This window comes from Camelus dromedarius, chromosome 8 (genome assembly GCF_036321535.1).
Source record: "Camelus dromedarius isolate mCamDro1 chromosome 8, mCamDro1.pat, whole genome shotgun sequence".
NCBI classification, from domain to species: domain Eukaryota; kingdom Metazoa; phylum Chordata; class Mammalia; order Artiodactyla; family Camelidae; genus Camelus; species Camelus dromedarius.
The window spans coordinates 26,460,887-26,485,578 of NC_087443.1; the positions used below are offsets into that span (position 1 = coordinate 26,460,887).

Sequence of the window (24,692 nt, forward strand, 5' to 3'; positions counted from 1 at the left end):
CGGGAGCTGCTGCCTTCCTGACACTGCATCCTGTGGTGGCCGCGGCCTCTTCCTTCCAGCCTGTCTGTCGCAAGGTCTCCTGGCGCTGAGATAAGCAGACACCCCTGGAAGCCCACCCGCCTCCCTACCACCCCAAAAGGTTCTTCGCTCCTCCCTCTTTCGTGAGCACTTCCATCACCACGACCCTCTTGGGAGACGCTTTAGTTTATAGCCACCTCCCCCAGACCCCACATACCTGCAGTGAAAATTTCTTGAGCGGTGACCTAACTGCCCAATTAGGAAGGTAAGTGGGGCCCCATCATTCACCCTAAAGAAAGGTAGCCAGAATTGTCTTTAAAATCTCTTCTATATGCGACTGCCATGCACTGCTCTCCTTGCCATAATGGGGAATTGACCAGGTCTATTAGCCTTTGATGTTGCTTTACCCACCTTCATTTCTGATTACTACCCCCTGGCCCCCCACCCTTTTCAGTCTGAGCTCTGGCTGGTCCCTAAACCTTCCTGTCTGTCCTACTGCCAGCCCCGGAATCGGCTGAGACAAATCACTTATCTAGAAATTATGTTCTTGCTCCTTGTTTGACATAAATCGTTAGCAGGCTCTAATCCCACCCACTGCCACTTGAAATACCACTTTCAGGGATGGCATTTGGAAATGCAGTTGTCATGGGCTTTCCCTCCGAGGAGCTGGTTAAATGGATTAATTCATACTGCATAACTTTCTGCCTTTTGGACAAGAACTCGCTCCCTGCAAGAGAGATTAATTGGCATTGCCTTCCTGCAGGGCCAACCCTGGGACAGCTGGGGAAGGACTTTTCTGCTCTGCCCAAATTCCAGACTCTGCTCAGTCTTACCTCCTCTGAGGAGCCTTTCCTCATCTTGGGTTATGATGGCTTCTTTAGGGATAGTGATTTATTCACTGAGACATGCACTGGGGCCCTGCCCTCCCAAGCAGCCCCACAGGAGTTTGAGATCCCAGGATGGAAGAGGCTAGTGAAGACCTCCCATCTTTCTCTCTTTCCTTGGCCCTGTCCCCACTGCAGATCCCGTGGACCACAAACTCCAAAGCCCAGTGCTGAGTGACACTCAGAAACAGAGGAGACATGACAATTTGGCCCCCTTTTCAGAAGAAAACACTGAGATGGATGTCCCTAAGATGTGGTTTCTAACATTAATCTGGTTTTAACACAATGTTAAGGTGCAGACCTCAATTATACAGAATTCAAGCAGCCAAAGACCTCAAATAACCAGAACACAGGTGTCCTGGATCCTCCCCTCCCAGAAGTTCTGTGCAATGATAGTTCACAATAGTCATCTGATCCTTAGTGTCTTCTAAGCCACCAAAGAGCCAAATGTTTGGAACATCCAGGTTCATTCTTGAAATATCCTGTATGTGTTGGTACCATGTGGCCCCAGTCACTGAATTCAGAAAAACCACTCCTGTAGGTTGAACCAGAATTTGGACTGGAATTGAGCAGAGTTTTACAACAGAGGGACACCGACCTGGTGGCACTGCCTGGGAGATGAATGACAGCCCCACCACTCCCCTTCCCCCACCTCCCAGGGAACTACTCTGGAAGGAGCCCAGGGGTAGGGTGAAGGAATAGCTTTGACATGCTTATTCAAAGCTTCACAGGCCTGGGACCAACTGACTTTCCCAGGTGAATTTTAAAAAAGTAGGAGGGGGTCCTCTCCACAAGCAGATTTATGTAATTAGGAAAACAAATTGTTTTCAAGAATCCATTCACCAGCCAGCACAGAAGGCCTCCCGGCCAAAGCTAGGGTTTTCACATGCTAATTTCAAGGCCAGCTCAGTCCTATTCAAACCCCTCCCCAGCCCACTGGGTTACACACTGGGAGTCTAGAGAAATACGGCTACTCCAACCAGTTCCTGCTTCAGAAGGGCTTCTCCCCATTTACTCCATGTTCCAACTCCACTTCTCCAACTTCCAAAGATTTGCTCAAAGGCCTGGGGCCCAAAGTGGCCCGCTCCACCCCCTGGGCTCCTGCCTTGATAAGGATCTACAGGAAAGAGGCTGCAGACAAAGGCGCTCTCCACCTCTGCACGCAGTCACTCAGCGAGCTCTCTGAGTGACCTCGGCGAGGGGGGGCACAGCCCAGGGGGATGACTTGGGAGGCAGAAGAAAGGAAGAAGAAAGGGAGAGCTGCGGCCCTGGCGCCGTGGCTCCTTGATGAATGCCCGCGAGCGCTCGGGAAGCCTGATTCGGGGATCAATAGCTGGTGGCTTTTCTTGCCGGTGTTTGAACTCCTCCTGCCGTGGGCCCTGGCGGGGAGGAGCCGCCAGTAAATCACAGCACTGCAGCCGGGAAGGCAGCCGTGCCATGCACTGGAGGGCGCGGGAGGGAGGATGCTTCACCCAGCTGGGGGGCCTGTCGGGTGGAACCCACGTCTGCAGGACCAACCGGGCCATGGGGGGAAGGGACCGCTAGGGTGGAGTCGGGTGCAAGAGGAGCCTCCTCCAGGACACCCCAGCTCACCTCCAGAGGGATGGGTCTTCTGGATTCTGCCCCAGCCCAGGCCAGTAAGGAGAAAAGAGGAAAGGATGTAGGTCCCCCAGGGGTGGAAAGCGGTTTCCAGGCTCTGGACTGGGTCATCTCCTATGTAAGGCTTTAGGGGGGGTGCATACAAAACCCTAGCTCCCTTCAGTTGAGATGGAGGCAGAACAATGCACCCAAGAGCCACAGAGCCAAATCTTTCTCAAGCTGGGCTTGCTGATTCAGCAGGTCTCGACAAGGACCCCAGTGACTCAGAGATGTCACCCTTTTGGGCTCCAGCACTTGGAGGGAGAAGGAAGTAGCCCGGGAGGCCCCAGGTGGTGCCCACAGGAGTGTGGCAGGCATGAGCTCAGACCTTGGGACCTGCTTGGTCATCTGTCTCCACAAAACTGGTCCTTCTCAGTCAGGACACATGAAAGGGCATGCGGGGCACAGAGTAGGTTCAATAAAGGCACGCACTCATACCGGGGTAACTGGCTGTGGAGCATCTGTCTCACTGCCGGCTCGGCTACCCCAGGAAGCACTCAAGCAGCTGCACTGGGCGCGAGTTGATTCAGGGACTCTGCCTTCAAGGACCTTTCTCTGGGGCTTCTGCCCACCTCTGAGGGGTCAGGACACAAACTGCAGTGTCTTTTGATAACACTGTTTCCTTGCCCCTTTCCCTTCCTCCTTCACCCAGGTTAGCCTCCTTAATTCTACATGTACAGTCTTGAAGAAAGAAAGCACAGCTGAGGTTCAGCTCCCAGCCAATGCTGGTGTCTCTGCCAGGCCTCAGGACCCCCCAGCCCCACCCCAACACACATGTACAGGGACAGCAGGAGGGCACACTGCCACTGGGGACACAGAGCTGGGAGCCCCAAGCTGGATCCAGGTGTCTCCTCTATCCATAGTAATACAGAGCTCATGGTACTGAGTGCCTGCTGGCTGCCAGGTACAGTTCTAGGCACTTTCCAAGTATCAACAAACCATCCTCGCTGACAGCCCTCTCTGATAAGATGTGATTATTATTTCCACTCTACAGAGGATAACAACGAGGCACAGAGAGTTTTAGACAACTTGCAGAAGGATTTAAACTACCCAGCCATCTGGCCCTAAAGTCTGCACTGGTAACCATCATACTGTATTCCCAAGATGGGACTTCAGGGTCCAGAGGAGACTGAGCATCAAAGTCACAAAGCGAGATGTGATGAGAGTCGTGTCCCCCAACTCTTGTTTCATGTTCTTTCCAGCACATCATATTACACATATGGAAATGTTTTGTTTCTTTTTGTTTCTTTTTCCTGTTTAGCCTCTGTGTGATTTAGGCATCTACCTGACATTCTGGGTTGGCCAGGGCCTCCACCTGAGCGGGGATGGGGTTCATAGTGGAGAATAAGACCTCCCTGGCTCAGAACATCCTGTCACTGTACCCTACTCCCTTCCTGGATTTATCCCCCAGCAGGGCCCTCATTCCACACTCAGGCTACATTCCCAGAAGTCTGCATTTGGCACTGACCCAAATCTTATAATCATTTCATTAAGGAAACAAAACCAACCCCTGCCCCACTCCTCCAGTGGCACCTCCGAGAAACCCTACAATTGGTTGAGAGGTTAGTGGGGATCCAGGAAACCCGCCTGCCAGGCTGAAGGAGAGAGGATGGGGGTAGGGGGGGTGGAACCCAGGAACCAAGCATGAAATGGTCTCTCAGGTGGCTTCTGTCTTTAAGAACTGCCTGCCCTTCCACTCACTCAGCTGGGAAGGCAGCCACACCCCAGGCAGTCTGCCCTTGCCACTGAGATGCCCCCACAGGCCTCTCAGCTATGCGGACAGGGCCTGAGGGGTTGGAGTGGAGACAGGAAGGAACTGGCCATGCCCTCACCAGCTGAGGAGCTGTGGAGAGAGGCGATGTGTCTGGATTTGGAGGCTGAGGCTCAGGAACAAGTACTGACGAGCTGGTGGCCCTGGACAAGTCACTTAGGCTTCCTTGGGTCCCCACCTCCTCCTTAGTATAAGAGGAGTGAGGTCAGCTAACCCCAGGTGCTAAGGAGGACCAAAGGAGATTACAAGCCATCATTCTCCAGAGGCTGAGTGGCCGTGGTGTTGTGGGTCTGTGTCCCCACCACCACCGTCCCTGCCCCCAAAGGTGCTGAAGTGCTAACCTCCAGTACCTGTGAAATTTTTTGTACACAGGGTTGCAGATGATCAAGTTAAAATGAGGTCATTAGGGTGGGCCCTAATCTTAGATGAGTGGTGTCCTCATACAAAGTAGAAATTTAGATACAGAGACATGCAAACAGGGAGAGTGCAGTGTGAAGACTGCAGTTCTGCTGTCGTGAGCTGGGGAACTGCTGGAAGCTAGGAGAGATGCTTGGAACAGGTCCTTGACTGGTGCCTTTAGAGGGAGCATGTCCCTGCCACCAGGACAACTCAATCTTGGACTTCTGGCCTCTAGAACCACGAGACAACACAATCGTGCTGTCCAGGTCACCCTGTCTGTGGCACTTTGTTATGGCTTTTCTAGCAAACTAATACTCACGGTGACCCTGCTAAAACCTAAGTCACAGCTCATCATTCCTCTGCTTAAACCCCCTCCTCCAGCGGCTCCAGCTCAGTCCATGTAAAAACCCACATCTTTATTACAACCCACAAGACCCCACGTAACTTGGGCCCTATCACCTCCCTTGACCTCACTGCCTTCCAGTCTCCCTCTGCTTTACTCTGATCCAGCCTCGCTGCCTTCAGGCTGCAAATGCCCCCACGCTCTTCTCTAGGTGGCTGGACTCACTTCCCACCTCCTGCAGGCTTCCACTCAGGTGACACCTCCCCTGGGAAGCCTTCCTCACCTGCACTGCCCAAAGCTGCAGCCCCTCCCGACTCTTCCTGCCGCTCTTTTCCTGACTCAGGTTTCCCTTAGCCTTTGTGACTGATGCATTTCGATTCCTTCTCTTGCTAACGTGGTCTCCCTTGCTAGAAGTCAAGCTTATGTCAACAGTGACTTTTGCCTGTTTTGAACACCTTATATTGAGAGGATCTAAAATCTGCCAGGCAGATGCGTGGTATTTGCTGTATGAATGAAGCATGGGCCAGCTACCTGATGGAATAAATGAATCAAGGAACAAATGAGTGAATAGTTGGGACTGTGGTGCCCTGTTCCCGCTGCCTGCCTGCCCGAAGCTGAGGTCCCCAAGCTGCAGTCTGGGAGAACGTGGGTTATTTCTCAGCGGAGGCAGCCTGTTCAGACAGGAAGCTTGGGCCAGCTAACAAAGGGGCTGCAAGAGGTGGTGGGGAGCTCGCCACCCAGGCCCCTAATGAATCTCTTCCCATTGATTTCTGGAGTCGCCTTTGAAGGGAAGGGAGGCCCAAGGCAGCTCGAATGTCCGTGCCTCAGCAGTCCTGGGTTTTTTTTCCTGTTCCCTGGACACAGCTTTGACAGGGGGCTTCCGGACAGCCCCCAGTTCGACTGACATAAGCTCCCTGCAGTTGTAAAAGCAATTTTCCTTCCTGCTGAAACTGTCAGTCTTTCTGCCTGCCTGGCTGGGCAGCACACCTCCCTGTCTGGGCTGGGGCGGCCAAATTTCACTCCTGTTGCTCCCCAGACAAAGGCTCTTACGGGCACCAGGAGGAGGCCGTCCTCAGCTCTGCAGAGGAAGAAATGGAGCTCAGATGGGGGAAGGATTTCAGGCTGTACACACTCTCTGACTCATGGCTGGGGAGACCAGCAAGGCTGAATGCAGGCTGCCCCAACTACCACCTGGCCCCAGCGTGCCCCACAACCTGCACAGCCTATGACATCAGCCCTTTTTTCCTACAGGGACTCTATTTGCCTATCTGGAACCATCAACTCCTTAAGCATCGGAGTAAAGACAGCCTAGTCAATTTTCCGCTGAGGAAACAGACTGAGGCTCAGAGAGGGACCAGGGCTTCCTCCAGTCACATAGCAAATTAGTGACAGAGTCAGGACTAGATCCAGGACTTCTGGATTGTTCCAGAGCCCCAAGCCATCCCTCCCAGTGTTTTCACCAACTGCAATGTCAAGGGTCAGCTCTCCAAACTGTAAAGTGCTAGACACATTTACTATTCTAAATGGCTCTTGCCCATCAACTGCTTCTTTCTATGAACTAGGATTCAGATGGGGAGTGTCTGCCCTACTCTGTTCTTCCCCCTCTTCACAGGGAGGTTGGGGGCCAGACTCTGGAACTTTCAGTCCCTTCCTCATCCACAGTGGGGGTCACATGCATCAGGAAGATGGGTGGTGGCATGAAAAGAAGATGGGTTTGGACTCAAAAGAAGGAAGCAGCTCCTGACAGTCAGGGCTGCCCAGGGTGGTAGCGAGCACCTTTGTCACCTGAGGTGTGTAAGCTGAGGATGGGGAGCTGTGGAAGGGATCCCACGCTGGTAGGCTTATGGTTCCTGAGGCCCTTTCTGTTTTGGGGTGCTGTGATAGGGAGGAGGAGAGGAAGGGTGGTTGAGAAGCATGCCCAAGCACCTCAGTGCAGCCTGGGCAGCAGTGCAGTAGTTTTACAAGCTTCCTGAGCCCATCAAAGCTTGCCAGCAACCCTCCGTCACCTGGCGCACTCCCCGTCCTCCTCTCCTGACAGTCGTCCAGGTGCCTGCTCCCTTCCAGCCCCTTGCTCCCAGCCCATGACAGCCCAGGGGATCTGGTGACTTCCTTCACTCCCCCAGCGTGGTCCCAGGTGTCCCCCACCCCTGGGGGCTCAGGACGTGAACAGACAGGCCATGTAGGAATGTCTGTCTGGGGAAAATCCAACGTGGCCGCCAGGGCAGGGCAAGGAGTGGGAGGCCTGGTGTTGAAATCAGGACCTGCAGAGCTAAGCTCGGCAGGTGGGAACAGCACACTCCTCAGCCCAGACGCCAAGGCCCCAGCTGAGGGAGATGCCGCCTGGGAGAAGGACTTGGAGCTTACTGTGTGACCAAGGGCAAGTCACTGTCTCTCTCTGGGCCACAGCTTCCCCACCCAGTGAAGACATCTAGTGTAGATGTAGGAACCTCTCTTTGCTGCTGGGGACACCTGTCTCCCCAAGTTTGGCTGGGAAGACCCCAAGAAGTGTCACTATTGAGCTGACCCCCACTGATTTCCTGTAAAGGCCAGAGCAGGCCAAGCAAGATTCTTATACTATACAGTTGGCCTTCTGTATCTTTGGACACTGCACCTGCATTTGCAGATTAAAAAATATTAAAAAAAAATTTTTATTTTTCAGAAAGTTCCAAAAAGCAAAACTTGAGTTTGTCACATGCCAGCAACTATTAACACAGCATTTACATTGTCTTTACAACTATTTACCTAACATTTACATTGTATTAGGTTTTATAAGTTATCTAGAGATGATTTCAAGTATATGGGAGGATGTGTGTTACTATACCATTTTATATACAAGAGACTTGAGCATTTGTGGATTTTGGTATCTGTAGGGGGTCCTGGAACCAACCCCCTATGGATACTGAGGGGATATCTGTACATAACCCTGTTAAGACAAAGAAGCCAGTTGCAAAGCAGCAGGCCCACTATGGTCTCATTTTTGGATATTTATTTGCAGCCTATCTATACGCACATCATTTTTCGTAGACTGTGAGCTCCATGAGGGCAGAGATTTTTATCTGTTTTGATCACTACTGTATCCCTGGCAATGCTACACTTGGCACACGGTAGGTGTTCAACAAATGTTTGTTGAATAATGGTTATTCACCAAGTTATTATCCCATGGGAGTGAGAGCTCAGTTATTCTTTAATTTCTTTGTCAGGTTCTGTATGCCTTAATTGTTCTGCAAGGAGTATGTGCTATGTTTGTGATTAGAAATAAACACCCCATAAAACCACTTTCATTTTAGAATTGAATGAATTCAAAGCTGAGACTTTCCCCATCCTGAAAAGCGCTATACATCATCTTCAGAACTGATAACTCGAGAAGCAAGCATAGAACAGCTCCATGTCACCAACCGAGCTTCTGAGGCTCAGACTGCAGGTGACCTGGGGCAGGACATGGGCAACAGGAGTCACTGTCTATTCCTTTCTTTCTACACCTGGCTCAGTTCCACCCCAGTGGTCTCTTGTCTTGGGGGATAGCCTCCAAACTGTTTTTTCTGCCTCTGGTGTAGGTCCCTCCTCTACCTGAGGTTTTCTAAGAAGCAAATCTGACCATGTCACTCCCTTGTCTAAAACCGCCTCTGGCTCCCCAGTGCTGTCAGGATCAAGTTCAAGTTCAAACTCTTTAGACTGGTATTCAAGGCCCTGGAAGTCTCATGCTTTGGTCTCCAAGAGAGTCTTTATGCTAGCCTCCACCTGGGTTGCTCCTGTCTGGATGCCTCCAGAAAATGGCTTAGAGGCTTTTATAAACCCTGGTTCACCCAACTTTACTGGGTGTGTGCTTTCCCTCCAAATTTACACTCCAAAGTGCTGAATAGTGGCTGGGTACCAGTCTGCAGCTGGGAGGAGAAACTACCACAAATCCAAGGGCGGCAGGGAAGCTAAATCCTGCTCTCCCACCAACTGAGGACTTGTCCATATGGACTGGAGCCAGGCCCCCCATGATGAATTTGAAAGGTGGGACAAGACATGGGCCAGCAGCTTAGGTAGGGGATGTCAAGGAGGGAAAAAAATCAGCCCTGGGGATCTCAGCCCTGAGGATGCTGTGGTTGGGGGCCAAGCAGCTTTGCCTCGTCTCTGACTCAGTTTCCCCATCTGGGATGCAGGCAGTATTTTGGGATGTGTGGTAGGAAGTCACAGCTCTGGGATCAGCACTCCTGCGGCTCCCCCCAGCAAAGGGAGCCCACTCCCCCCCTTGGGCCCCAGACAGAACTGGCATTGTGGTATGTAATTGAATTTGGCCTAATTACCTAATTGTGCTGAGGAACAACCAGTACCAACAGAAGCCTTAAGTGTCGGGGGTGGTTGGAAGCCAGGAGCCAAGAGGCAGCCTCCAGATTCCCTAGGCATCCAAGGGAAGCAGTGCCAGCACCAGCACTCTTATATCCCTTAACCTCTCAGTTGCTTGGAACCCTGGGAGGCAGGTGGCAACTGTTCCCATTCTACAGGTGAGGAAACTGAGGCTCAGAGAGAAGCATCTTGCCCAGGGATACCAAGCCAGAAGAAGTAGAGAGAAAATTTAAACTCACATTTCCTCTGCACTTGGGGCCTTTGCACATGCTGTTTCCTCTGCCCAGAATGCCTTTCCCTGCCCTCTTTGGGCAGATTTTCTCCTTGGAGCCTTCCTGCAAAGGTCGTTTCCTTGAGAAAGCTTTCTCTCAGCTCCCAGGCTCATGGCCTACTCCACTCAACCTTTGCAGAGCCGGTCACAAGATTACATCATCGTCAGAAGGCATTTATTCCAAGTTGGTCCTCTCCATCAAGCCCTGAGCTCCTGGAGGGTAAGTACCACATCCTCCTCACTCACACTATGCAGGCACCTAGCACAGGACGCTGTGGTGCTCAGTAAATGTCTGCTGAATGAATGGAGGAATAACCTCTAAATTCTTGGATTCTTCCAGACATAGTCTGTTGGTTTCCTGCCATTACTGGGGGTGGGGGCCTCATCTGCAAGAAGTAATGCACCTGGGACTATGACATGGGTCCCCCAGAGTCATAGGGGAAGGATAGGAAGGCCACTCTGTGAGGCCCTGATCTGGGAGCTTCAGAGATGAGATCCCACTGTTGGGAAGTGAAGGGACAGGATCAGGGTCACCCAGCTTGCAAGGAGCCAGGACTAGAAGACAGGACTGTCTGGGTCTGGGACCTGGCCTCACCACCCTTACCATGCTATTATCAAGAGACAGATTGAATGAACAAGGCTAATGACAGAGGGACACATAACTTAATCCAAAGAAAATCAGGTGAAGAGTGGAATTTCAGGTCTTTTGAAACAAGGCAGGAGAGATATGATTAGATCCCTCCACAAAGGCAGCTGCCCCCTGGGCTGATTCACAAGGCAGCCTGGCCTCTGGGATGCATCCAGGGCTCCACTCATCCAGTCACCGGGATGTCAAGCCTCCTTCTTTCTTCTGGGAGGTAGTCTGACCTGGTACCCAGGTGTGCAGGAGCGGGACTGCCTGGGTCTAATTCTAGCCCAGCCACTTGCTAATTGTGTGGCCTTGAGCAAGTAATTAACCTTTCTGAGTCTCAGCTTCTCAATATTTTTATAAAGATGAAAGGAGAGGAAGTCTGTGCAGTATTTTGCCCAGCGTCTGGAACATGGTCAGAACTTCGTAAAAGTTCACTCCTTAATTGATTCATAGTAGTAGTAAAATAATGGTAGTATTGGAAGCGATAGGCTAGCCTGAGTAATAGCAGGAGCAGTCATAGTAGCTGTCACGGGAGTAACAGTACTGCCAGTAGTAATGGGAAGAGTATTAGTGGTAAGCACCGTATCAGGTTGGTCCTACCCCTGGTGCAAGGAGGGATGCTGGGAAGATTGCTCCCTCTTTCTGTGCTGATCTCCCCTCAGATAAAAAAAGAGGGTTGGGCCAGGTGATCCCCAAAGGCCCTCTGCACGCTGACATTCACATCAGAGTAACAGCAGCAACGAAAACAAAACTACCGCTGATACTACTGAGACTTATCATATACCCCTTGCACTCCAAAAGGGCACTGTGCTCCCGCTTCCTCTGTCCTCTCCAGCGCACAGTATTCTCTTCCTCAACCCAGCCTATTATTCCTCTCACAGCTAATTTTTGGGGAGCGGGTACTCTCCACCCACCTGTTTTGCCTGTTACCAGGATGTGGCAAGTGGATCCCGAGTTCTCACGCCATGCAGGGCACAGCTCCCTCCATGTCGTTGATCTAATCATCAATACCTCTGGGAGGGAGGTATGGTTATCATCATCTGTTTCCTGATGCCACTGCTAAGGCTCAGAGAGGTTGTGCCATTTACCTGAAGTCACACAGCTCGAAAGCAGGGAGCAGGATGCAAACCCAGGGTGGCCCACCTCCATGGCTGGACATGCCGTGTGGGTGATTTCTACACTTCAAAGACTCCTGTGCCGCCCCCGCTTCCACTCCATTCAGGTGCTCCTCACTACCAACCCTCCCCTGCTCACATGGCATGGGGCCTCTTTCCATATTCACTGAAGATAACACAGTCGGCATGTACTCCACAGATGGACCCTTCCTCCTCCCATCAGCCATGAGACCATCTGTCCCTGCTTGGTCCTCAATGGTTTAAGTCCTGTGCCTCCACTGGCCACCTGAGAGCCGGCCCTCAGGCACAGCTGGACTGTCCAGTACTGAGTCTTAAATACGAGGTGGTCGACAACATTAAAAAACATTAAAAACCTCAGGAGGGGAGTGAAGGGTATAGCTCACTGGTAGAGCACGTGCTTGGTGCGCATGAGGTCCGGGGTTCAATCCCTAGTGCCCTCTGTTAAGGTGCAGGGGGGATCCTAAAAAAAAATTCTCAGGATACTTCTTGCAGAATTGGAAGCCCTGGTGGTTCTGGGCACGTGTCTCAAATAGCCTCAGGAGGCCCCCTGTGCAGTGGCTGCCCCGTTGGGGGTGCTGGGCTCTCTGATCCCCCAGACTCACCCCGTGTTTTCCCCCTGGATGCCACTGCTCTTTGTGTCACCTCCTGGCTGTGTGGAAATGTGGGTCTGTGACACCAAACTGAGGAAGCCCTTTCCACCTGGTGCCCGGACCCTGAAGTCTAGCCTCGGCCAGCCCGGGGCACTGGTCTTCCGAGGGAACAGACCCCACCGATGGGCTGCCTCTGCGCTCCCTGTCCTCACTCTTTAGAGGGGCAGTGCCTTCCTCCTCTGCTGTTTTCTCCTCCCACAGTTCTCTCTTCGTTTGGGGTGGGAGGAGAAGAACCAGATGCAGAAGCCCGGTCCCCAGGAGGCAGACACACCAATCTCTCCCCGGAGAGACTGGGAGAGGCTCACACTCGTCGCACTTGCCAGCGCCCGGCCTCCCCACGGAGCGCGATGGCACACCAATCTCCCGCCGTCTGTGCCTGGGGAAGGCGAGCTCCCGTTTTCTCTCTTCCCAGCCCCGTTTGCACAGACGTGGGCCCTTCACACACACACACGGGCCCCGTGCCTCCCGGCCTCCCAGCAGACGCTTAATTGGGAGGCAGCGATTCTAAACATCTGGGCCGCACATCTGAGAGTGGGCTCGGGACCACACGGAGCCTGGAGGAAAGGGAAGACATGCAATTATGTCACTTCCTCGGCTGACGGTACTCAGGAGGGGACAGCGCCAAACAGCAGCAGGCACTTCTGGGGATGTAGCCCAGGGCTGGACTGGGGCTGCCCTGGGCAGCGAGCCTGGGGCCCAGAGTAAGAGGCTGCAGGTGACCACGCCTGGGAAGAGCTGAGCTGCAGCCAGCAGGACCGGTGGTGCATGGAGCAGCGGTCCCAAGGGGAAAGGAAGAGACAAAGGAAATGAAGGAGAGAGGAAAGGAGAGGGGAGGAGGACAGCGAGGGAGAAAGAAGAAAAGAGAGGGAGGGAAGGAGAGAGGGAGAAGGACTGAGGGAAGGGGAGGGAGGAGAGACATGGGCAGAGGGAGAGAGGGGAAGAGAAGGAGCGAGCCAGGAGGACAAAGGGGGGAGGGGAGACTATTTTATTTTGTTCAGCATGGAGAGAGGCCTGACCCTTCCAGGCAATGGAGCTACCCCTGGCAGCCCACAGGGAGAGCAGCAGCCTCCGACAGGGTGCGTGGTGGACATAGACGACCCAGTTCTGATCTCAGCCCAACTCAGCCACTCCCCAGCTGTGTGATCCTGGGCACGGACTTCACTTTTCTGAGCCTCAGTTTCCCCATCTGCAAAAGGGGATAGAACTCTCCTTCGTGGGTCATTGTAAGAGTCAAGGTGCTCACCTGTGTCAAGTGATGGCAGAGTCCGGACTATCCCTGAACTGTCCCTGGTTTTTCCAGCCACTCTGAATTGGGAGCTTCCTGCTGGAAGTGGCTGGCCCCAGAGGGTTCTGAACGCCCCACCCCCGCCCGCCTTCAGCTTCTCCCTTTGCCTATGTGGGTCTGTTGACATTGTGTTTTTCCTAACCCGTCCAGGTCTGTGAGCTCTTGGCGGATACAGAAGATCTCCAGGGTTACCTAAGTGCCAATCACAAAGTCGGCATATAATAGGTGCCCATGCACGTTTGTCGAAGGGGTGAATTAGTTTATCCTTGCACTAAGTTTCTGCTGTCATTATAATTATGTGCCTGTTTCAAAGGCAGGCTCCTACTCCCCCCCCCACCCCCCTTCAGTAATTCTTGCTTCCTGCCAGAGACAATGGTGGCTCTTCATCCCAAACAGGTGAGACTAGGTCCTTTGGAATTCCCTACAAGAGTCCAGCCCCAGGCAACGTTTCCCACCTGACCAGCCTCAACAAGCCAGAAAATGTGCCTAGGAATATAATGAAGCAACTGTTAATAGCTCTTCAAGGGAAGTCATTGGCTAGAGCTCCCAAGCTCTGGAGTCTGTTTCTCTCTGGACCCAGGAATAGCAAGGGCAGGCACAGCCAGCCGAGGAGGCGATGATTCCTTTCAGCCACCTGCCAGGCCACCACCCTGCCCCCAGAGAGGGGAATTAGCACCTTGCAGAGCTTCCACTGCAAAACACAAACACCTGGTTGCCTGGGCAGCACCTTGCCTGGGTGACATGCTCCAGATGGTCCCTTGAGAGGCAGCTGGGTTGCCATGGAAACGGAATTGCTGCTGCTCCAGCCAGGAGACTTGGATTCCAGATCCTCTGGACCCCAAGCTTAGAGAGGTGAAGTGATTTGCGTAAAGTCACACAGCAAGTAGGTTTCAGAGCCTGCACTGCAATGCAGGACTTACTAACAGAACGATTATGTAGCCCTTCTGAGATGCCAGCTTGAGTTAAGTACTTTGCACTCATTATTTTGTGAGAGGCTGGAGACGTGGCTGAGGTCGCACTTGGCATGGATGTGATGGAGCTGAGCTGAGCCCAGGTCAGCCTGATCCTGAAAGCCCGAGCTTGGACCCCTATCCTATCTCATGCTGCCCTCTCTTTGGTTTCTAGGTTTTGGCTCTGCATGCCCTGAGACCAGCCCTATCCCAGCAGCTCACTGGACCCGACTCAAGGGCCACTGAAAGCATGGGGGCCAGGAGGGCTGGGGGCCTGCAGGTTGGGACCAGCACTTCCAGGGCCTGGTCCCTCCTAAGCCCTCACTCTGCTCTGCATACTGATGATGGGTAGCTTATGAGGGACAAGAGGATGAGGGTCTGTCTGTTGGCCAGATGGGCCCTGGGGACAAGGCTGAGCAGGACACTCACATTTGAGCCTGATCCCTGAGAGAGAAGGTACAACCCTGGGCGAAAAGGAGAGAGGACTTGGAGTTAGAGCAGCCTGGTTCACACCCTCCCCCCATTCCCTTGCTTCTTTCCATCCTCTCTTTAGTCTCAACTGTCCACACAACTGTCCCATCAGAGGGTCTATCCACTTACCCCTCACTTTGTTACACAAAGGATTTGAGTTACTTTGGGCAAGTGTTCTTTTACTTTAGCAAGTTGTTCATCAGTTTTCCAATCTACAAAATGGGTTGGTTCATCATAAGGATCAGGGATGATGTTTATAAAATACTTAGTACAAAGCCTGGCATGAAGTAGGAATTCAAGCAATGGTACTTTAAATGTTACTTTCTCTCTTGAAAGAATTTTGGGAAGGGTTGCTGGGAGACTTGGAGAGACAGAGACCCTCAAACTTCCCCAGGCCAAGGCACAGACAGGGTATCACTGGCCCTGTATAGCCTGCCTCAGCCGGCTCTCTGACTCTGTACTCCTGCAGGCTGCCTGCCTCCCCGACTGGGGTCAGCTTCCTTTTTGGAGGGGAAGATGGGGGGGGTGCAGGGAGGGCTAGGGGAGGAAGATGCGATATTAACCCCATGTGAACCTCTGCTGTCTTACAGAAACCTGTAGGCATCCAGCCCTCAAGAAGGGGCCATTCCCTGGCCTGAGTTAACAGGACCCCACTCTACCTACTCACTTGGAGGTGGGTGTTGTTGGCACTTATCTTGGACCTACTTATTCCATATTTTTTCAGACCCCAAACCAAGACACAGGTCAGGCAGAGGGTTCTGACCTATCTCCAGGTATGAGAGGCATCCTAAGAAAGTCTGAATGCCAGCATGTTGGAATAAGATTGCTAACACGTATACAGCACCTAGTATATGCTAGGCCTTGTTCTAAGCACTGTACATACATTAACTTACTTAAGACCCGTGATGTAGGCATTATTACAATCCCCTTTTATCACTTAAGGCAAGCTTGGCACAGAGAGGGTAAGTGACTTTTCCAAGGTCACACAGCTGGTGAGTGGAGGGTTGGGTGGTTTCCATACCCAGACATGCTGTTGCCGTGTCCAGGCTTTTAACCACTACTCCTCTCTCTGAAATAGCTGAATGGTTTCTGGAAAAAAAAAATTTGAAATTGGGGTTGACCAGGAAATTGTGATAAGAAAGCTGACATGTACTGAATGTTTACCATGCGCCAGGCTCTCTGCTCCTCACCATCCTCGGGACCGTGAGGATTGAATGAGCGCAAAGATGCGAGGGCGTTTAACCTCCCAACAAGGACAAATCACTGTCAAATACTTAATATCTCTACCTGCGAGCAATTCAGGTGATCCTGACAAGCTCTCTTCAGTCCTGAATACGTCTTTCCCAGCATTTCATCTCAACCTGTACATAGAGAGTAGGGGGCAGCTTACAGCTTCAGGGTTAGAGATTCTTGTTTGAATCACAATCTTGGCTCTTTTTAACCAAGTGGCCTTGGTTAAATCACTCACTCTTCCTAAAGCCCAGTCTCCTCATCTCTAAAATGGGGCAGACTTGGGTCTGGGATCAACATGGATGTTTTACACAGTGTCTGGGACCATGAGAAACGCTGACCAAATATTTGCTATCATCACGATTCAAAGGGGTGATAAATTAGATTTTTCTGTCCTAATCTAGATGCCCTGCCCTGGCTCTGTAAGTCTAAATAGGCAAGGCTGATGATACCTGCACCATCGTTAATTCCTGTCTGCTTGTCTAACCCAGGGGGTATTTACAAGGCTGTGGCTTGCAACATTTGCTTTAAAAGTTCCATAACCACCTTGCCCACTTTCTGCCAAGTCTCTGCTCCATTTCACTCTCACACCCTTGAATCCCCTGAAATCCCTCCTCTGGGGGTGAGAAAGCTAAGCTCCGTCTTAAAACCAAAGATCTGGCTTCCTTAATCCTCTTACCTGGCTCTTTCCTCTGCAGAATTAATTGCTGCCCATGGCTTTATGAACTTCTCTAGCGGCCACGGCATCTTCAGGGCACCCTGGGGTGGTGGGGAATGTTTTGGCCGGACCTCTGTCCCAGATGCACCTTTGGGCTGGGTTGTGGAAGGCAGCACTGCGGCTGCAAGGTGACAACAAGCTTGGTGCCTGGAGGGTGATAACCCTGTGGCCCTGCATCGACCCAGAGGCATGCATTTCTTTGGGGACACCTGCAGAGAAGCAGGGATGGCCTGAGATCTGGTCCCACTTCCGCAACCACTGAGGCCATCTCCTCACCTTTCAGAACCTTAGTCTTTTCCTCTTTCAAGGGGAATAAGCCCGCTTTGGGGATCTCAACGGGCTGGACAAGGAAGGCCATGTAAAGGGCCTGTGTCTGTGTGGGATTACTGTCGTTTCTCATGCACAGAATGGGAGCATTCATTGACTTCAAACCCCGGGAGCAGGGACTGTGTGTGGTGCATTTATATGTGTTTGTAGCCCCCGTGCTTGGCACGGAGTGGGTCTGGCAAAAGATGCTTATCATTCCTTGCCCTGAAAATTCCTGTTTAGTACTTTTTATTCTGGGAGGCATTCTCAAGCCCATGACCTCATCATTCTCCCTGTAGCCATGAACATGGAGAAATGGTGCAGATGCACTGGACTGTGGAAGAAATGGATGCTGGGTGAGGGGATTGGCCTGAACGGGGGAGGTGAAGGTGGAGGGTGGCACTCAGGCCTCCGTGGCCTCATCCAGGGCTGTCCTCTGACTGGAGCACCCTTAAGTGCGGACTAGGGGATGTGGTGCCCAAGATGGCTTAAGGTGGCCACGGGACCACTGAGGAAACCAAGACCAGGTCAGCTCTCTTCCCTTGTTTGGTATGTTACTATTTCAAGAAGGAGAGCCTCAGTTTCCTAAATTCCAGGCTCCCATTTTAACTGGCAGAGTTAGCCTAGTCTCTACTGCGAAGCAGGCGCCTGGAGCTCCACCCAGATGCAGTCAGCGTCCAGACGTGGCGAGGAAGGCGGGTCTGCCAGTTATGGTGGCGATAAGTAGGAGATAAAAAGTTTCCTTTTCAAATTTCCATCTTGAAGTCAAAATAAGTAAGTAGCAATATGAGGAATACAATCAGAATATGAGTGGGACTGGAATACAGCAGAGGTGATGAGGATGGGATGCAGGTGACGGAAACTGGGCAGGCGCCTTGCTGCTGGTACCATAGCTCCCGCATCACACACCCTCTGCTTGCTGTGAGCCCCGTGACTCTGCCGGGCATCTTCGCCAAGGCGAGTGCTGGAGGGTGCATCCACGTCTGACCCCAAGGAGCCCTCAACCTATAGCAGATGCTGGATGCTGGGTAAACACCTTGTGGTCCTGGCCTCTGAGGCTGACCAAGGGGCACATTCTACTCTGTCTCCAGGACCTCCCCACAGCAGGTATAGAGAGTGCTTAACAACATGCTTTCCTCCACACCCTTCCCTTCCCCATCTCATGTCTCTGCTTCTCTCCTGGTGTTTTCTGGGCACCTCCTAAATAAATTGCTTGCACTGGAATTTTCGTTGCAGGGTCTGCATTTGGGGGAACCCAAACTCAAGACACACATCATTTGACTGAGGCATCCCCAGCAGCCTCTCCTTCCAGTCTGGCCTCACAGACCCCATCCCAATCACATGGCCTGGGTGCACGGAGTCCCTCCTGGGGCTCTGGACTGGAGCCGTGAGGGTCCAGGTAAGACAAGCAGCCCCATGTTAAGAGGGTTCTGCATTGCCTGTTGGGGTCCCGGCTCCCAGATCCCCCTGCCATGAGCCGACGCCCTCATCCTCCCACCCCCTCATTCTCCACCAGCTGGGCCCCAGGCGGCCATGTCCTTGCACACCCTGGCTCTGCCCGGGAGCCTGCAATGAGCTCATCCCGCACAAGAGAGGGAGATGGGAAGAGTAGCCTCCCCAGCGGGCAGCAGCCTGCCCCGCAGGGCCCTTGGGGACCCAAGGAGGGCCGCACTGGGGAAACTGCTGAGCCAGCCTGGAGACCAGGGCGCTCCTGCCCCCACCTCCCAACCCCTGCCAGCTCCAGCCAAACTCCAAAGGAATCCACAACGCCCATCGCTGCTTCTGCTTAAAAACAGCGTCTGTGCTCCCTGCAGAAAACGTGGGAAATGAAGACAGAGTCGCCATCCCCACCCAGGCAGGTCCCTTGTTTCTAAGCTGACATTCTGGTATATTCCATTCTGTTTTCTGTTTTCCATGCCGAACTAAATGTACGCTTTGTTTTTGCACCTGGTTGAGGTCATGCTGAATGTACCATTTTGTTATCCTTCTAAAAAATGAATATTATGTCACAAGCATTTTCACGTAGTAATCATTCCTGGGAGACTTCACTTTTAATGGCTGCAGAGTGGCCACTGAAATACTCAGTTCCCCCTTACGGGGCTTGGAAGCTATTTCCAAATCTGCCCTCTCTCATTCTTCTGTGGCACCGCCCCTCTCCCCACTGTTCACTCCGACACCCCAGGGACCATCGCAGCTACCCCTCCCCCCAAGCCCTTAGCTTGGGAACGCTGTGTCCACAAACCCCCGTCGTGTGTGCTCCTCCCCACTGTTCTTTTTCTCCAGGAGCAGAGTGAGGCCACTGGATCCCAGGCCTCAGCCCTCAGGGAGCTGGGGGAGGGGAGGGAGCCAGGGGCCACTGACCCAGGACAATCTATCCCATTTGCTCACACAGGGTCACTCAGAAGGGGGACGGCTCCCTCTACTCCAGATTTGAGCATCTGGAGGTCCAACACCTGCTTCCATGTGACCTGGGTCTGTCTCTTTTCTGTTAGAGCCTCAGTTTTCTCCTCTACAAAATGGGTATCCTGATAAGAGCCCCAGTGGCCTCTCCCACAGCAGTGACCTGATGGAAGGTGAGTGATAAACAGGTTTTGTCCTTTAAACAGAGCTGACTGCGAGTCGGTTCCCAGGGGCCTGGTGATGAAATCCAGAGCCCTTTCCTGAGCAGGACCTGACCTGGAGTGCAGAGGCGGCCAAGCAGGGGGAAGGAAGCCAAGTCCCTCCCCCACATCCCAGCTCTGCTGAGCTCAGACGTGGGGGTGGGGGCTGGTGTCCAGGAGGAAGTTTGTCCCTGGCCTTGATGAGGCGCCCAGCTGGGCGGCCTGGCATTTCAAGGGCAAGGGCCTGCCTGCCCACTGTCTCTAGGGGAGCCAGCAAGTGTTAACAAATCCCCTGCAATTTGCACCCACCAATCCCGCCTGCTCGCTGAGAGGCTGCGAGTCGTTTTTCACGCAGAGCTGCGCACAGCTTTGTCTTAGAGAGACAGATCTGGCAGGGTGTCCCTGAATGAGGCCATTTGTCCTCCCCAGTGACGGTGACAGGAAGGCGGCTGCATGCTTTGGGGTGGGCAGAGGCAGAGGGGGGTGGACAGAGGCCGTGGGGGAGGCGTGAAGGTGGAGATGGGAGCTGGGCCTCCGAGCGAGGCCAGGAATGTGCCCACCACTGTGGGAATCTGAGAGCCCCCCATTCAGCCAAGTGGAAGCAAGGAGGACTGTTTTCAGAGACAGAGGAAAATGGTTTATGACCTGCCTTCTCCTGCTTAAGGAGTCCTGAGTGGAAGAGATGAAATGACCTGGCTGGCCTCTGAGGCCTGGGTCCCATCCCAACCCTCCGATGGAGGTGGGACACTTGCAATAAGGCCCCCTGTGTGTGTGGGGTCTGTCTCTGAGCCCTAGGACTGCTACACAAGTTGCTGCAGAAACCCCCTGGGACTGAGGGCTTCCAAGAAGGACCGAGCTTCTCCCGAGCCCCTCCTGAGTGGAACACAGGCCACAGACCCAGAGGGGCAGGGCAGGGGCCCCATCACATTCCAGATTCTTCACCTCCAGGCTGGCTGGGGCCTAGGGCATGTCTCAGCCCCATCCCGTGGTCTGCTGTGGGCTCCTAGGGGCGGGGGGTGGGGGTGGGGTGCTGTCAGCACATTGGAGAAACCTGATCAGGCAGATGTTTGTCAACACAAAGCAGGTGATCCGCTTTGCTTGGGTTTCCACGCCTGGGCCCGGGACTCAGGCGGCTGTGTTGGGACGTGAGGGTGTGCACAGAACAGGGTAAGAAGCACACAAGCCCAGAGGGTCCAGCGGGTTTCCAAATGCAGGACATGCTTGGAGTGTAAGATAATGGGGGAAGCACAGCACTTATCGAAGGGATCTGCCACCACCACAGTGGGTTGTTGGCCCAAGGTTCCCATTCAAAGGATGTCAGGCATTTAACTGGACAGTGCACTCTCCAAAAAAGCAAATGCTGGCAACTAACAGGCATTTTTAAAAACCACCGAACAGTCAGACCTCAGCTGTCTGCAGGCCACATCCAGCCCACAGGTGGGTGATTGACAATCACTCTCCACTCACCCCTAAGCAGGCTGGTTTCCTCTTCCTTGAAGGTTTCAGGGGCTGCCTCTTCCAGCCCTGATTTCTCTCCTGAGTTCTCTGGTCCCTTCTCCAAACGCCTGCTGGCTGCCTCTCCCAGGATGCCCCTGGGACGCCCTGGCACCTCCCAGACCTGCTGCTCTCTCCACATTTTCCACTCTGCCAACAGCTCCATGCCTCTCATCTTAGATGTGAGCCCAGAGTCATCACTCAGGGAAGCAGGAGGGGCAAGAGCACGGGCAGCAAGCACCCCAGGCTCTTGTCTGGGCTCTGCCCTGTCCTGCTATGCCCTGAGGCAGGTCCCCTCTCTCTGGGCCTGGGCTCCCCATCCCTTGGGCTCTGACATTTCCCATTCTATTATTTTAACACACCACTAGGCTGCTCACAGGGGTCAGCTAAGGGGACAGAGTCATTCAGGTGTGGGCAGTAGTGAGGCACACAGAGGGCTCTTGGAGACCTCGGGCACGGTGACTGCCTGGTGCTTGGTGCCCACGTAGCCTGCAGGCGTGGGCCCGCTCCGTGCCAGGGAGGCTGACATTTCGGCGCTGACTGCCAAGTTGCCAAGAACTGGCACGCTGCGGTCGGTGTTGGGGGTGGGGGCGGGCAGGGTGGACCTGCCGTGGTCTTGGAGGAGGGGGACGAGGGGAGGCACAAGGCAGGTGACCTTCTGGACCGAGGCAGAGGAGGAAGCCTGTGGCCTCCAAGGACCTTCCCGACGAGGAGGACGCCAGTGTGTGCGCGTGTGCGCGTGCTCCCGTGTGCGAGCACAGGCTAAGGGCTGCGCCAGAACAAAGAGCTGGGGGCTGGGTATCTGAGGGGCCCACGTGGAGACGCCTGACTTGGCGGTTTGCTGCAGTGTCTGCTCTGCGCTCACGCTCCGTCTCTGTCTCTCTCTCTCTCTCTCTCACACACACACACCGCACAGCACTGCCCCCAGGCCTGAGCTCCTGCTCCAGAGCCCACCAATGCTGGCGCGCACAGCCCAGCCCGGCTCCCTGCCATCTCTCCTGACAAAGCACGGCTCCTCGCTGCATGAGCTCATCCCACCGGCCCTCGTCTGGCCCCAGCTTGGCCTCCTGACAAGAGAGACAGACAGGGAGATGGAGCGGGAGGAGGGGCGGGGGAGGCAGAGTGGGAGACGCGCACACACGTACACAGGCCTGTTCCTCACCCCAGACACACGCACACCATGACACAGGGAGGAAGGCTGAGGGGCGGCAGGGAAGGGAAGGACAGGCAGAGACAGCGCACGGCATCAGAGACCCTCAGACAGAAAGGGGAGGGAGGGACGGGGAGGGTGAAAATCGCACACGTCAGTGAGACAGAACCGGAGCCCAGACGGAGACGGGAGGACAGGAGGGTGGGGGGACAGCAGGGCGGGCTGCAGGAGCTCTGAGGACAGAGCACGTTCTAGAACTGCACAGGCCTGACTTGGAGAGGCCCAGGTGGGCCCAGCTGTGGCCAGTGTGGCCACCCCCCACCACCACACACACCTGAAGCCAAAGGGACCCTCACAGCTGCATGCAGAGGTGGGGTTAGGAGGTCATGCACTCACCCACAGAGCCTCAGAGAAAGAGTGGTGGGAAATAGCCTTGCTGGGGCAGGAAGGGCATCAGAGAGGTCAGGAACCATGATGGGGACAAGACAGAAGCAGAGAAGGAAGGCTGGAGACTAACACTGAGTTGGTACACACTGTGCACCGGGTGTTAGCCGGCCCCTCGCTTCCACAGCTGGGGAGTCTCGTTTGACCCTTGTGGGCAGCCTGCGGGTCAGGAATATAGGCCCTCTTTACAGAGGAGGCCATAGCTCTGGGAGGTGGGCAACGTGGCAAAGACGGGGCCAGTGCTGGAGCCTCCTCTGGAATTTAGGGTCCCTGCTCTGTCCTCCATGGCCTCCACCCCTCTCATGGTCCAGCCTGCCCCCTCCCATAGGCCTTTTAATCCCACCAGTGAAACCCAGTAGCTGAAGCAATCCCCCTCAGACTGGCACGCTGCCTTCCCAGAAGACAGGCCAAGCAGGGGGATGGCTGGGACCCTGAAAACCCTGAGAACCCTGAGGCCCGTGCTTCTTGAGGGGGGCGGGCAGCCTGTGGAAGGTGATTGGTCATGGCTGTTGGTGCTGACCAGGGTTTGGCTCCTGACACGTGAATTCAAGTGACAGCTAAGCCACAGGCACTGCTGGGCCTCAGTGTTTTCAGCTGCAGAACGGGTTACTGAGAACTCACTCTAGGGGCCTAGGGCCTAACATGTGACTAGATAGACACATGTATGGGAAAAGGCTTTATAAACTGTTAAGAGCTGTGCACAGCTTGGGTACAGATGGGGAAGGACTAAATCCCTTGTCTCAGGAGAAGAAGTGATGCTGGAAATACTGAGATGAGGGCCATGCTAGAGAGACTTGAGCAAAGTGAAGGGCTCTCCCAAATAGAGTAGCTTCTCAGATCCTGGTCCAGGAGGCTCTCCTAGGTCTAGGTCCCCAGCCAGCCCCAGAGTCAGCTATGATGCAGGGGGCAGAGCCTGAGGCCTGGAGTCAGGAGGCCATGACTTCAAGTCCCAGCTCTATCACTGACAAGATGTGTGACAGTAGGCAAGTCACAAGACCTCTCTGAGCTTCAATGTCTTCATCCATAAACGCAGATAATATCCTGTGCCTCGCAGAGCTGGACATTGTACAAAATATGGGAGAAAACCCAGCACGTACCAGCAGGGGTGTGAGAGACCCGAGGGACGGGCTACACAGGTACCTCAGGAGCAGCCAGGGTTTCTAGGACAGTTCATTCTCCTATTTTCCTCCCATCCCTCTGGCCACACTGTCCCTGCCTCGGTTTCACCTCTTACATATCCCTTGGAGTCATCCACTTCTCTCCACTCCACTCCACAGGAAGTGGAAACTTCCTGGTCTGGCCACCATCATCCTCATCCTGACATCCCAGCAACTTGCCAGCTGGCTCCTTCCATCCACACTGGCCTCCTCTGTGCAATCGGTTCTTCAGTAGCTGGAGTGATCTTTTCAAAATCAGAATTTAGCCATGTTCCTGTTAACTCTTAGGACAAAGACCACAACCCTCCAGACAGGCCCTGTATGTCCAACTGCTGCTGACTTCTGCCTCTGGGCTCTAGAACCACTGCCCTTCTTTTAGTTCTGCCAAAAGCCAAGCTTGCTTCTACCTCAGGGCCTTTGCACAGGCAATTCTTTTTACCTGGGCAGCTCTTCTTCCTTTTCTTCACTTGCTCGACTTTTACTTGACCTTTGGGTCTTGGGGAAGCCTGTCCCCATTCCTGAGTGGTCTCACAGCATCCCTGACACACACACACGCCCACACACTAACAGCTATGATTATTTGATTAATGATTTTCTCTCCCTTTAGACCAGGTGTTAGGAAATGATTCTATCACCTACTTTCATAAATAAGATTTTATTGGAACTAGCCACCCTTATTTGTTTACATATTGTCTATGGTTGCTTTTGTATTGCCTGCAAGGCCTAAATTATTTACTATCTGGCTCTTCACAGAAAAACTTTGCCGACCCCTGCTCTGGACCGTTTTCCCGAGGTGAGACCATGTCTGTTTCAC

The 24,692-nt window shown here is 53.6% G+C and overlaps 1 protein-coding gene across 5 annotated transcripts in view; it reads right to left on the reverse strand.

Moving 5' to 3' along the window:
* The window catches only part of ZMIZ1 (zinc finger MIZ-type containing 1), a 229,032-nt gene that overhangs the window by 65,819 nt on the left and 138,521 nt on the right, over positions 1-24,692 (reverse strand). The gene's annotated exons all lie outside the window — the stretch shown is intronic.